Source organism: Anomaloglossus baeobatrachus, chromosome 2, assembly GCF_048569485.1.
Source record: "Anomaloglossus baeobatrachus isolate aAnoBae1 chromosome 2, aAnoBae1.hap1, whole genome shotgun sequence".
In the NCBI taxonomy this organism is placed as follows: domain Eukaryota; kingdom Metazoa; phylum Chordata; class Amphibia; order Anura; family Aromobatidae; genus Anomaloglossus; species Anomaloglossus baeobatrachus.
In genome coordinates this window covers 419,964,061-419,976,789 of record NC_134354.1, presented here as the reverse complement: position 1 = coordinate 419,976,789, position 12,729 = coordinate 419,964,061, and the positions used below count along the sequence as shown (strand labels likewise).

At 51.7% G+C, this 12,729-nt stretch overlaps 2 non-coding genes and 3 pseudogenes across 2 annotated transcripts; all 5 read left to right on the top strand.

The window, feature by feature from the left end:
- The first annotated feature begins 1,761 nt into the window (after nucleotides 1-1,761).
- On the top strand, nucleotides 1,762-1,965 carry LOC142293234 (U2 spliceosomal RNA; annotated as a pseudogene).
- A 1,162-nt stretch (nucleotides 1,966-3,127) lies between these two features.
- Nucleotides 3,128-3,217, top strand: LOC142292697 (U2 spliceosomal RNA; annotated as a pseudogene).
- A 5,444-nt stretch (nucleotides 3,218-8,661) lies between these two features.
- Nucleotides 8,662-8,866, top strand: LOC142293187 (U2 spliceosomal RNA; annotated as a pseudogene).
- Nucleotides 8,867-10,247: 1,381 nt separating this feature from the next.
- Nucleotides 10,248-10,431, top strand: LOC142292476 (U2 spliceosomal RNA). Its single transcript, XR_012750634.1, has one exon. It is a non-coding gene; the product is annotated as a U2 spliceosomal RNA (small nuclear RNA).
- A 1,162-nt stretch (nucleotides 10,432-11,593) lies between these two features.
- LOC142293109 (U2 spliceosomal RNA) lies at nucleotides 11,594-11,784 on the top strand. The gene has a single exon (XR_012751118.1). It is a non-coding gene; the product is annotated as a U2 spliceosomal RNA (small nuclear RNA).
- The last annotated feature ends 945 nt before the right edge of the window (nucleotides 11,785-12,729 follow it).

The window sequence follows — 12,729 nt, the reverse complement described above, 5'->3', positions numbered from 1 at the left end:
CTTCACCAACTCTGCTATGTCCCATGCAGTATCTTGTTCTCAGGCTAATCTAGATCATGTGCAATTGAATGGAATAGATCCCTTTTGGACAAAGTGGATTCTATTGCTGCTGCTGCTGCTGCTGCAGTGACCACAGGTGTGTTGCAACCTGCTGCGCAGCCTAATACCACAATATAAGGAACGTCAAATACTAAGAATGGGCGGCCTATGAAAGAATTAGTACTTTCATTAAGTATACTAAACCGGCTAATTGGGAATAGACAAACTGTAAAAAGCCCTCTGAGAAAGCCCCTCTCTAACCTTTGTTAGTAAGCTTTTCTGTAGCCTGCCTGTTGATGTATTTTCCGTTTGAACAGTGCACAACATGAAGAGACGGAACACTGGCGGCTTGTCACAATGCCCCCCCGATGACATCACAATAGCGCTGCTGCCTAGAAAGCTAGCTGCGCAGCAGAAATTGCTCTTTGGGTGGGAGGTGGGCTAGTGGAAGGAGGGGTCAAGCCGTTTTTTTCCCGGATGGTAGGGGGATGACAGGACAAGGGATGCGGGGGGTGAGAAGGGTTCAGAGGGCAGGGTTTGGGGGCTGGGAAGTGAAGGGAAAAGATTAGGGTTTGGGGATGATGAAAGGGCTTTCTACAGGTAAGGATGGCAAAGGGTGGCAGTGACGGAAAGTCAGGCGACCTGTCCTGTCCGTCTTTTTGTATCATGAATTGGAAAGACTGCAAGGGGCAGGGGAGGTGCTTGTGCCCAAAAGGAGGAGTTATTCAGATTCATTGCAGTGGGCGGCGGCTGCAAAACGCACCATTCTTCGTGTTTTTGCTGTGCAAAGCAGCCTTTTCAAGGGTTGGCTTGGGTGACAAAATGTCTTCTGTAGGCGTGGGTTTGTCTCCCGCTCACTCTCTCTCCCTAACATGTGTCCGGCATAGGCCAGGGTGCCACTCGAGGCCCAAACCAATTCTGGTTATCGCTTCTCGGCCTTTTGGCTAAGATCAAGTGTAGTGTTGTTCGAAGAGGTGGTTTAAGCTCCAGGCCACCTTAGTACAATGATACAATGCACACTGGAAGGTTGCGCTTGCTAGTACTCTGGGTGGATAGTATATTCATCTAGAGGAAGACATGGCCCTACCAGGATCAAGGCTATTAGACTGAGTAAGGGTGGGGGGCTATGGTACAACGTGCCCCAGGACTGATGACCCTGGAGTGAGTCTGAGCTTGCTGGCTTGGGACCCCGGCAAACCTTGGGCTCTGTAGCACACCGTACCTTGCCTTTTCATACTTTTTGAGCATATTACCCTATCCCGGCCTTCTGGCTAGGAAGGGAAATTTTTATAATCCCGGTCGGAGGTCTGGTCAGCTTTGGGCTGAGAAACTAACACCCGGTTGGAGGTCCGGGTCAGCTTCGGCTGAGAAACCAACACCCGGTTGGAGGTCTGGGTCAGCTTCGGCTGAGAAACCAACACCCGGTTGGAGGTCCGGTTAGCCTTGGGCTGAGAAACCAACACCGGTTGAAGGTCCGGGCAGTTTCGGCTGCGAAACCAACAACTAGTAGCTCTCTACTCCACTTGGGTAAGATGCCTGGGTGGACGCTGGGAGCAACGACAAGGCTCAACCAGGCTTCGGCTTGGGGGAGCACCGAAGATCCCTGACCCTTGCTGTGGCCTTCTGGCTCGGAGGGACGGGGTTGATTTTTGGGGACCCTCTCCTCACGGTGGGGTCCACACGAATCCTAGCCTTTGCACTGTTTTTGGTGTGACTTCGGTCATGCATTTTTTGTGGTGCTTTGGAAAGCTTCATTAAATCAAAATCAAAAAATCTGTTCTTATCAGTTTAATATCTGATACGTCCCCTATCTGGGGACCATATATTAAATGGATTTTTAGAACAGGGAGATGGAAAAAGAGCTTGCTCTGTCCACTCCACGCATTGACCTGGTATTGCAGTACCTCCAGGAGCGGTGCACCCCTTCTTAACCCAGTTTCCAAAAGCAGAACTCGATTCACCTGATTCATATTAGCCCGATTAATGAATTGAAAGAAAGCATACAACTTCATACGCACCTCAATTTGGCCCATTCACTTTTCACACTTCAAACTCCTTTTGCTTTTTATCTTTCACACTTTTTACTTGCTTTATTCATCCAAATGGCAAACTCATCACCACTCAACTTCACCAACTCTGCTATGTCCCATGCAGTATCTTGTTCTCAGGCTAATCTAGATCATGTGCAATTGAATGGAATAGATCCCTTTTGGACAAAGTGGATTCTATTGCTGCTGCTGCTGCTGCTGCAGTGACCACAGGTGTGTTGCAACCTGCTGCGCAGCCTAATACCACAATATAAGGAACGTCAAATACTAAGAATGGGCGGCCTATGAAAGAATTAGTACTTTCATTAAGTATACTAAACCGGCTAATTGGGAATAGACAAACTGTAAAAAGCCCTCTGAGAAAGCCCCTCTCTAACCTTTGTTAGTAAGCTTTTCTGTAGCCTGCCTGTTGATGTATTTTCCGTTTGAACAGTGCACAACATGAAGAGACGGAACACTGGCGGCTTGTCACAATGCCCCCCCGATGACATCACAATAGCGCTGCTGCCTAGAAAGCTAGCTGCGCAGCAGAAATTGCTCTTTGGGTGGGAGGTGGGCTAGTGGAAGGAGGGGTCAAGCCGTTTTTTTCCCGGATGGTAGGGGGATGACAGGACAAGGGATGCGGGGGGTGAGAAGGGTTCAGAGGGCAGGGTTTGGGGGCTGGTAAGTGAAGGGAAAAGATTAGGGTTTGGGGATGATGAAAGGGCTTTCTACAGGTAAGGATGGCAAAGGGTGGCAGTGACGGAAAGTCAGGCGACCTGTCCTGTCCGTCTTTTTGTATCATGAATTGGAAAGACTGCAAGGGGCAGGGGAGGTGCTTGTGCCCAAAAGGAGGAGTTATTCAGATTCATTGCAGTGGGCGGCGGCTGCAAAACGCACCATTCTTCGTGTTTTTGCTGTGCAAAGCAGCCTTTTCAAGGGTTGGCTTGGGTGACAAAATGTCTTCTGTAGGCGTGGGTTTGTCTCCCGCTCACTCTCTCTCCCTAACATGTGTCCGGCATAGGCCAGGGTGCCACTCGAGGCCCAAACCAATTCTGGTTATCGCTTCTCGGCCTTTTGGCTAAGATCAAGTGTAGTATCTGTTCTTATCAGAACAAACTGAGCTAGCTACACTTGACGAGATACGATCAGGGAGACGAGCTCCGAAGCCCAGCCGAGACCGGAAGAGGGAGATCGGACGGAAGAAGAGCTTGGCAGAAAGAAGCAAGAAGACGAAGGCTCGGAGAAGACTTGGGGAGACCAGAGGAACTTCGAGGAGGAACACAGCGGGAGAAGACACCCGGAGAAGAATCCAAGATCCAGCTCCGGGAACTCAAGCAGGAACCAGTAATGGCAAGCAAGCCAGAGAAGGCAGCCAAGAAGGCTCAGGACCCAGGGACCTCCAGGAAGGCTCATCCAGAGGCTTCTTCGGCCCAAGAGGCCCCTACCTCCGACGCCAGCCAGCCGGAGGGAGCCCGGACGCCGCCTGAAAAGGCTCCAACCCTGGAGCCTTGGATGCGGCAGACGGTCGCCCTGAAGCTAAAGGCGGTGGATGGTAGGTTGCCGGACATGTCCAGCGACGTGTTCTGCAAGAAGATGATTCTGGATCAGGGCTTCTCCAGGGCGGAAACCCTGAGTGTCCAGACCTTCATGACTGGTATTTTTCTGGTAACCTTTGCCACGGTGAATGCCTGCAGGAGATACTGGGAGGCGATGAACGCAGCGATGCCGGACTCCCCTTTTCATTCTTTTTTAGGATCCTGTCCTATACAGAGGGATGAGAAGAGGATCACGGTCTCCATGCGGAACCCGCACACCCCAGGAAGAGACATCTCCACGTTCCTGGGACGTCTCTGCACAGTGGTGAGGGAGCCATCCCACATCCTTAACGGCAACGGATTCTGGACGGGTAAGTGGTCAGTAACCGTTCGACTCCACAGGGAACCAGCATCCGAGGATGGTCTCCAGCACCTGCCCCCGACATTCTCTCTGGGAAACTCCTTTGGTCTCATCTACTACCCGGACATGCCACACAACTGCAGGAAATGTGGCGGGAAAGGGCATTCGATGAAGACCTGCAAGGAGGACGCCTGCAGGGTTTGCCGGGTGACAGGACACAGCTCCAAGGACTGCCCAAAGAAGAAGACTTGCAACCTATGTGGACAGGCGGACCACCTTTACAAGGACTGCCCACAGCGGGAGAAATCCTGGGCAAGGGTTGCCGCGGCGACCCAGTATCGGGTAGTCACAGCTTCGTCGACCAAGGCAGCTACGACCAAGGCCACAGAGGCCAAGGACAAGGCGGCCAAGAACCCAGCGACCGTGGCTCCAGCCGATGCCCCAGCAGCCACGGAGTCCAGGGAAAAGAAGGGTAAGAAAACTGTTGCCCCCTCCCTGGCCCCCCCCCCTGTCACCCCTGTCCAAACCCCCCCCCCCCCCGGCCAACCCTACTGAGGATTCCACTACCTCCACCTCATTTCCCTACTCCTCAGTTGGTCTCCTCACCCCACCCCCAAAGCCCACTCTCCCTCCCCAGACCATGAGAGCAGAGGGCCTCAGCACTCTTGCACTTTTCACCGAGGAGGATTTTCCAGCTCTTGTCTCCTCAGGTACAGGCCAAAGGAAAAGGAAGGTGGAAGATAGTCCTGTCGCAGAACCTTCCAAGCTGTTCATTGTGGACCCCAATCCACCCCAGGAAGAGGAGGATGGCCTCCTCCCAGAACCGGACGTGTTGGAGCAGATGGTGGAGTCCCTTGTGGCCGAAGAAGAAATGGAGGAGTCGGAAGCCACTGAGGCACCATCCCTGCTCGATCAGCTAGAAGAAGAGGGTCTGCTGGAGATACCCTTACCAGCAGGTGCCAAAGAGGAAGAACCGCCCGACCGGAGTGGTAACTAAGGCACACCGCCTGCTCTAACTTTCTCTTTCCTCCAATGACTGCTAACATTAACATCTTTTCCATTAATGTTAGGAGCATCAGAGACAAGTTCCGACGTCAGACAATTTTTGCGTTCCTTAACACTCAGTCTAGTGATGTATTTTTCCTGCAGGAATGCTCCCTTCCCTCCTCTAGGTCCTTCAACCATCTGGCCAGGGAGTGGACCCATGGCCCATCCTACTGGTCTGGCGGGGGCGACTGTAGGTCCGCGGGGGTCGCCGTGCTGATCAGGGGAAGCGCCTTCACATTGGACTCTGTTCAGGAAATCGTCTGCGGCAGGTTACTGCTCGTGGATGGCACCTGGGCGGGAGAACCTGTCAGGTTCATCAATGTGTATGCTTCTCCTGTGAAGAGCGATCGACTGGAGCTCCTCCAAGCCCTGCGCCCTCAGCTCGCTACCGCCAGGACGGTAGTGATGGCCGGGGATTTCAACTGCCCGATTGAGGAGGATGGACGCAGTTCTGGAACGGCTGCCAAGTTGGACGTCACATCCAAACTGCTCATTGAGATGGTGACCGAAGCCTCTCTTGTGGACGTTGTTGGCTCCATCGGACACGGATCCGTGAACTATTCATGGTGCCGATCCGATGGCTCGCTGCGTTCCAGGATTGACTTTGTGTTTACCTCTCGGGCGGTTAGGCGGAGTGGGCACTCGATGGTCCCCTGCTTCTTCTCTGACCACAGAGCCATTCACTTTCAAGGTGTGCTGGGCCATGGCTTCCCCATTGGCCCGGGCTCCTGGAAGCTGAACTGCTCTCTGCTGGAAAAGGGTGAGATTCTGGAGGAGCTTAGAGCTGCCTACTCCACGTGGCGGGCCTACAAGGCGGGCTTCCAGTCTGTTTCTGACTGGTGGGAATACGTTAAACTCGAGTTCCGTTTCTTCTTTCAGGCAAAGAGTCAACAACAGGCGTGTCTGAAGAGGAGGGACTTCAGGAGACTCCAGCGTGAGCTGCGTTCCCTGCAGGACCTTCTTCGATGCGGCTGGGACGTGAGAGAGGAGCTGGAGGAGACTAAGAGGAGCCTGAAAAGGCACTTCGAGGAGGAGTCCGAGCGAATTGTCTTCCGTTCCAAAGTGGAGAACCTGGAGAAGGGTGAGAAATGTAACTCGTTCTTTTTCAGGAAACTCCACGCCGGTCACACGCCCATGAATGAACTACGAGACGAGAGTGGAAGCATACGACGCGGGAAAGAGAATGTGATGAAGGTCGTCAGCGACTTCTACAGCGAACTCTACGCCCGCAAGACTACTGACCCCGAGGCCGCCGATAAGTTCCTGTCAGGTATCACTAACCATCTTGACCCTGCAGACGCGGCGGCCATGGACGTTCCTCTGACGGTGGACGAGCTGCTCTCGGCCGCCAAATCCTTTAGTTCTGGCAGGACACCGGGCAGTGACGGCCTCCCAGCAGAGCTCTATGTAGCGCTGGGAGACCTAATCTGTCCGGACCTGTTAGGGCTGTATGAGGAGATGGTGGTGGAGGGCAGAATGCCTCCATCTCTGAGGGAAGGAATGGTCACGATCCTGTACAAGCGTAAAGGAGAGAGGTGCGACCTGAAGAATTGGCGTCCCATCACCCTTCTGAATGTCGACTACAAGATCCTGGCCAAGACGATGGCAACGAGACTGAAGACGGTTATCGGACGGATCATCCACCCGGATCAGACCTGCGGCATCCCCGGACGTCGCATCGCAGACAGCCTGGCTCTCATGCGGGACACGGTCGAGTACATCAAAGCCCGCCGGGTGCACGCAGCCCTGATCTCGTTGGATCAGGAAAAGGCCTTCGACCGTGTTTCCCATGAGTTCCTGGGCAAAGCTCTGCACAGGTTAGGTTTGGGTAACATGTTTTGTTTGTATGTCCAACTAATGTATTTTGATATTCACAGCTCGGTGTTGGTAAACGGCTGGAAGACTGACCCCTTCCCGGTCCTCTCAGGGGTCAGACAAGGCTGTCCTCTGTCACCTCTTCTTTTTGTTTGTGTTATAGAACTCTTTGCAGAGGCTATCCGGCGGAATGGAGAGATCAGAGGGATCACCGCACCAGGACCAGAACGCTTCGAGGTCAAGTGCTCGCTCTACATGGACGACGTGACCGTCTTCTGCGCGGACCGGCGCTCAGTCGACACCCTCGTCCAGACCTGTGAGACCTTCGGACGGGCTTCGGGAGCCAAAGTCAACTGCGGGAAGTCGGAAGCCATGCTCTTCGGGGACTGGCAGCCGGCCTCTTCCGCCCCCTTCCCTTTCAGCATCCAGCCGGATTTCATCAAGGTTCTTGGAGTCTGGTTCGGGAAGGAAGGAGCAGCCCTCAAGTCCTGGGAGGAACGCTTGACCAAGATCACCCAACGGATCGGTCTGTGGAGCCTCAGACGCCTCACCTGTGAGGGCAAAGCACTGGTCCTGCGTAACGAGGTACTGCCCGTGCTGCAGTACACGGCCCAGGCCTGGCCCCCCCTTGCCACCGTGTGCAGGGCCATTACCAGGACGGTGTTTCGTTTTGTCTGGGGATCCAAGATGGACAGAGTAAAGCGGAGCATCATGTACAAGGATCCTCGCAAGGGTGGGAAGGGCGTACCCGATATCCCCACCCTCCTGCGATCCTCCTTCGTATGTGACTGCGTTCGCCGAACTCTGCGAGTCAAGAGAGGTTCCGCGGGTGGGTCCATGTCTCGCTTCTTCCTGCTCCCCCTTTGGAGACGGTTAGGCTGGGACAAGTGGGACAGCTCCTTCCCCTACAACTGGACGGCGCCATGGTTCTACGGAGACGTGGTTCGGTTTGTGAGGGAACACCAACTGGAGGGACTCAAGCCTGATTTGTGGAAGCCAAAGACTATCCACAAACTCATCAGAGCCAAGGACGAAATGGAGAACATTCCAGGACTTCATCACGACACACTGGAGACTGTTTGGACAAACGTGTCATCGGCTGGATTGACCAACGGGCACAAGGACTTGTCATGGATGGCGATACAGGGCGGACTGCCCGTCCGGTCATTCATGCACGCCCGGAACCTGTGCAAAACCCGGTACTGCCCAAGGTGCCCCTTCGTGGAGGAAACATCGCTGCACGCCTTTTGGGACTGCCGTTTCGCACAGCGCCTGTTGGTTGCCCTGGAGGATGACCTGAGGAACTCCGTCCCCAGAGGGAGCCTATCGTACCATTCCGTACTTTATGGACTCTTCCCTGGGACTCACACCGTTGGAGCCATCCAGGAGGCTTGGCGCCTTATGAACTGCTTTAAGGACGCTATTTGGGTCGCCAGGAACCGGCTCATCTTGAAGAGGGAGAGGATGTCTATCCAGGATTGCCGCAGGCTGATCCACAGCCTGCTCAGAGACTATTCCATCATGGACAGTCCGGACGACAGCGCCGAGGAGGAGGTTTAGACCTCTTCCATGCCCCCTCCCTCCTTTTCCCGTTATGTGCGTCTTTCAATAAAGCTTCGGGCCTGTGATTTCCCCACCCTATCCCCCTTTTCGCCTACCCCCATCCCCCAATCGCCGGTTCGTCGTTATTTATTGTCTAACTTTTTCTTTCAGCTTGAGTGTTATGGATAAGCATAGGAGCGTGATGTATAGTTTAGTGCGTCGTACTCTATGGCTATGTAAGAAGGATTGTATATTTCTGTGTGTACGGGGCTGCGGCACTGTACACGGTTTGTTACCTTTTTGTGAGTAGTGCATGATAATAAAGATGCTGTTAAATCAAAAAATCTGTTCTTATCAGTTTAATATCTGATACGTTCCCTATCTGGGGACCATATATTAAATGGATTTTTAGAACAGGGAGATGGAAAAAGAGCTTGCTCTGTCCACTCCACGCATTGACCTGGTATTGCAGTACCTCCAGGAGCGGTGCACCCCTTCTTAACCCAGTTTCCAAAAGCAGAACTCGATTCACCTGATTCATATTAGCCCGATTAATGAATTGAAAGAAAGCATACAACTTCATATGCACCTCAATTTGGCCCATTCACTTTTCACACTTCAAACTCCTTTTGCTTTTTATCTTTCACACTTTTTACTTGCTTTATTCATCCAAATGGCAAACTCATCACCACTCAACTTCACCAACTCTGCTATGTCCCATGCAGTATCTTGTTCTCAGGCTAATCTAGATCATGTGCAATTGAATGGAATAGATCCCTTTTGGACAAAGTGGATTCTATTGCTGCTGCTGCTGCTGCTGCAGTGACCACAGGTGTGTTGCAACCTGCTGCGCAGCCTAATACCACAATATAAGGAACGTCAAATACTAAGAATGGGCGGCCTATGAAAGAATTAGTACTTTCATTAAGTATACTAAACCGGCTAATTGGGAATAGACAAACTGTAAAAAGCCCTCTGAGAAAGCCCCTCTCTAACCTTTGTTAGTAAGCTTTTCTGTAGCCTGCCTGTTGATGTATTTTCCGTTTGAACAGTGCACAACATGAAGAGACGGAACACTGGCGGCTTGTCACAATGCCCCCCCGATGACATCACAATAGCGCTGCTGCCTAGAAAGCTAGCTGCGCAGCAGAAATTGCTCTTTGGGTGGGAGGTGGGCTAGTGGAAGGAGGGGTCAAGCCGTTTTTTTCCCGGATGGTAGGGGGATGACAGGACAAGGGATGCGGGGGGTGAGAAGGGTTCAGAGGGCAGGGTTTGGGGGCTGGGAAGTGAAGGGAAAAGATTAGGGTTTGGGGATGATGAAAGGGCTTTCTACAGGTAAGGATGGCAAAGGGTGGCAGTGACGGAAAGTCAGGCGACCTGTCCTGTCCGTCTTTTTGTATCATGAATTGGAAAGACTGCAAGGGGCAGGGGAGGTGCTTGTGCCCAAAAGGAGGAGTTATTCAGATTCATTGCAGTGGGCGGCGGCTGCAAAACGCACCATTCTTCGTGTTTTTGCTGTGCAAAGCAGCCTTTTCAAGGGTTGGCTTGGGTGACAAAATGTCTTCTGTAGGCGTGGGTTTGTCTCCCGCTCACTCTCTCTCCCTAACATGTGTCCGGCATAGGCCAGGGTGCCACTCGAGGCCCAAACCAATTCTGGTTATCGCTTCTCGGCCTTTTGGCTAAGATCAAGTGTAGTCCCTTCATTGGGTTTGCCTTGGTCTTGGCTGGGAGGGGCCCGGGCTTGCACAACTGCCGGCCTCGGGGATTGTTGCGCCTTTTGGTGCTTACGTCCCCTTTTGGCTGGTGGTTCCTGGGCTCGGGAGGTGATCACCCAGGCACTGCGCTTTTGTGTGGTGGCCTGCTGGCCTTCGGGGCTACCTTGATTCTGAAAATTGCGGATGAAATCTCATCTGTTCTTATCAGTTTAATATCTGATACGTCCCCTATCTGGGGACCATATATTAAATGGATTTTTAGAACAGGGAGATGGAAAAAGAGCTTGCTCTGTCCACTCCACGCATTGACCTGGTATTGCAGTACCTCCAGGAGCGGTGCACCCCTTCTTAACCCAGTTTCCAAAAGCAGAACTCGATTCACCTGATTCATATTAGCCCGATTAATGAATTGAAAGAAAGCATACAACTTCATATGCACCTCAATTTGGCCCATTCACTTTTCACACTTCAAACTCCTTTTGCTTTTTATCTTTCACACTTTTTACTTGCTTTATTCATCCAAATGGCAAACTCATCACCACTCAACTTCACCAACTCTGCTATGTCCCATGCAGTATCTTGTTCTCAGGCTAATCTAGATCATGTGCAATTGAATGGAATAGATCCCTTTTGGACAAAGTGGATTCTATTGCTGCTGCTGCTGCTGCTGCAGTGACCACAGGTGTGTTGCAACCTGCTGCGCAGCCTAATACCACAATATAAGGAACGTCAAATACTAAGAATGGGCGGCCTATGAAAGAATTAGTACTTTCATTAAGTATACTAAACCGGCTAATTGGGAATAGACAAACTGTAAAAAGCCCTCTGAGAAAGCCCCTCTCTAACCTTTGTTAGTAAGCTTTTCTGTAGCCTGCCTGTTGATGTATTTTCCGTTTGAACAGTGCACAACATGAAGAGACGGAACACTGGCGGCTTGTCACAATGCCCCCCCGATGACATCACAATAGCGCTGCTGCCTAGAAAGCTAGCTGCGCAGCAGAAATTGCTCTTTGGGTGGTAGGTGGGCTAGTGGAAGGAGGGGTCAAGCCGTTTTTTTCCCGGATGGTAGGGGGATGACAGGACAAGGGATGCGGGGGGTGAGAAGGGTTCAGAGGGCAGGGTTTGGGGGCTGGGAAGTGAAGGGAAAAGATTAGGGTTTGGGGATGATGAAAGGGCTTTCTACAGGTAAGGATGGCAAAGGGTGGCAGTGACGGAAAGTCAGGCGACCTGTCCTGTCCGTCTTTTTGTATCATGAATTGGAAAGACTGCAAGGGGCAGCGGAGGTGCTTGTGCCCAAAAGGAGGAGTTATTCAGATTCATTGCAGTGGGCGGCGGCTGCAAAACGCACCATTCTTCGTGTTTTTGCTGTGCAAAGCAGCCTTTTCAAGGGTTGGCTTGGGTGACAAAATGTCTTCTGTAGGCGTGGGTTTGTCTCCCGCTCACTCTCTCTCCCTAACATGTGTCCGGCATAGGCCAGGGTGCCACTCGAGGCCCAAACCAATTCTGGTTATCGCTTTTCGGCCTTTTGGCTAAGATCAAGTGTAGTATCTGTTCTTATCAGTTTAATATCTGATACGTCCCCTATCTGGGGACCATATATTAAATGGATTTTTAGAACAGGGAGATGGAAAAAGAGCTTTCTCTGTCCACTCCACGCATTGACCTGGTATTGCAGTACCTCCAGGAGCGGTGCACCCCTTCTTAACCCAGTTTCCAAAAGCAGAACTCGATTCACCTGATTCATATTAGCCCGATTAATGAATTGAAAGAAAGCATACAACTTCATATGCACCTCAATTTGGCCCATTCACTTTTCACACTTCAAACTCCTTTTGCTTTTTATCTTTCACACTTTTTACTTGCTTTATTCATCCAAATGGCAAACTCATCACCACTCAACTTCACCAACTCTGCTATGTCCCATGCAGTATCTTGTTCTCAGGCTAATCTAGATCATGTGCAATTGAATGGAATAGATCCCTTTTGGACAAAGTGGATTCTATTGCTGCTGCTGCTGCTGCTGCAGTGACCACAGGTGTGTTGCAACCTGCTGCGCAGCCTAATACCACAATATAAGGAACGTCAAATACTAAGAATGGGCGACCTATGAAAGAATTAGTACTTTCATTAAGTATACTAAACCGGCTAATTGGGAATAGACAAACTGTAAAAAGCCCTCTGAGAAAGCCCCTCTCTAACCTTTGTTAGTAAGCTTTTCTGTAGCCTGCCTGTTGATGTATTTTCCGTTTGAACAGTGCACAACATGAAGAGACGGAACACTGGCGGCTTGTCACAATGCCCCCCCGATGACATCACAATAGCGCTGCTGCCTAGAAAGCTAGCTGCGCAGCAGAAATTGCTCTTTGGGTGGTAGGTGGGCTAGTGGAAGGAGGGGTCAAGCCGTTTTTTTCCCGGATGGTAGGGGGATGACAGGACAAGGGATGCGGGGGGTGAGAAGGGTTCAGAGGGCAGGGTTTGGGGGCTGGGAAGTGAAGGGAAAAGATTAGGGTTTGGGGATGATGAAAGGGCTTTCTACAGGTAAGGATGGCAAAGGGTGGCAGTGACGGAAAGTCAGGCGACCTGTCCTGTCCGTCTTTTTGTATCATGAATTGGAAAGACTGCAAGGGGCAGGGGAGGTGCTTGTG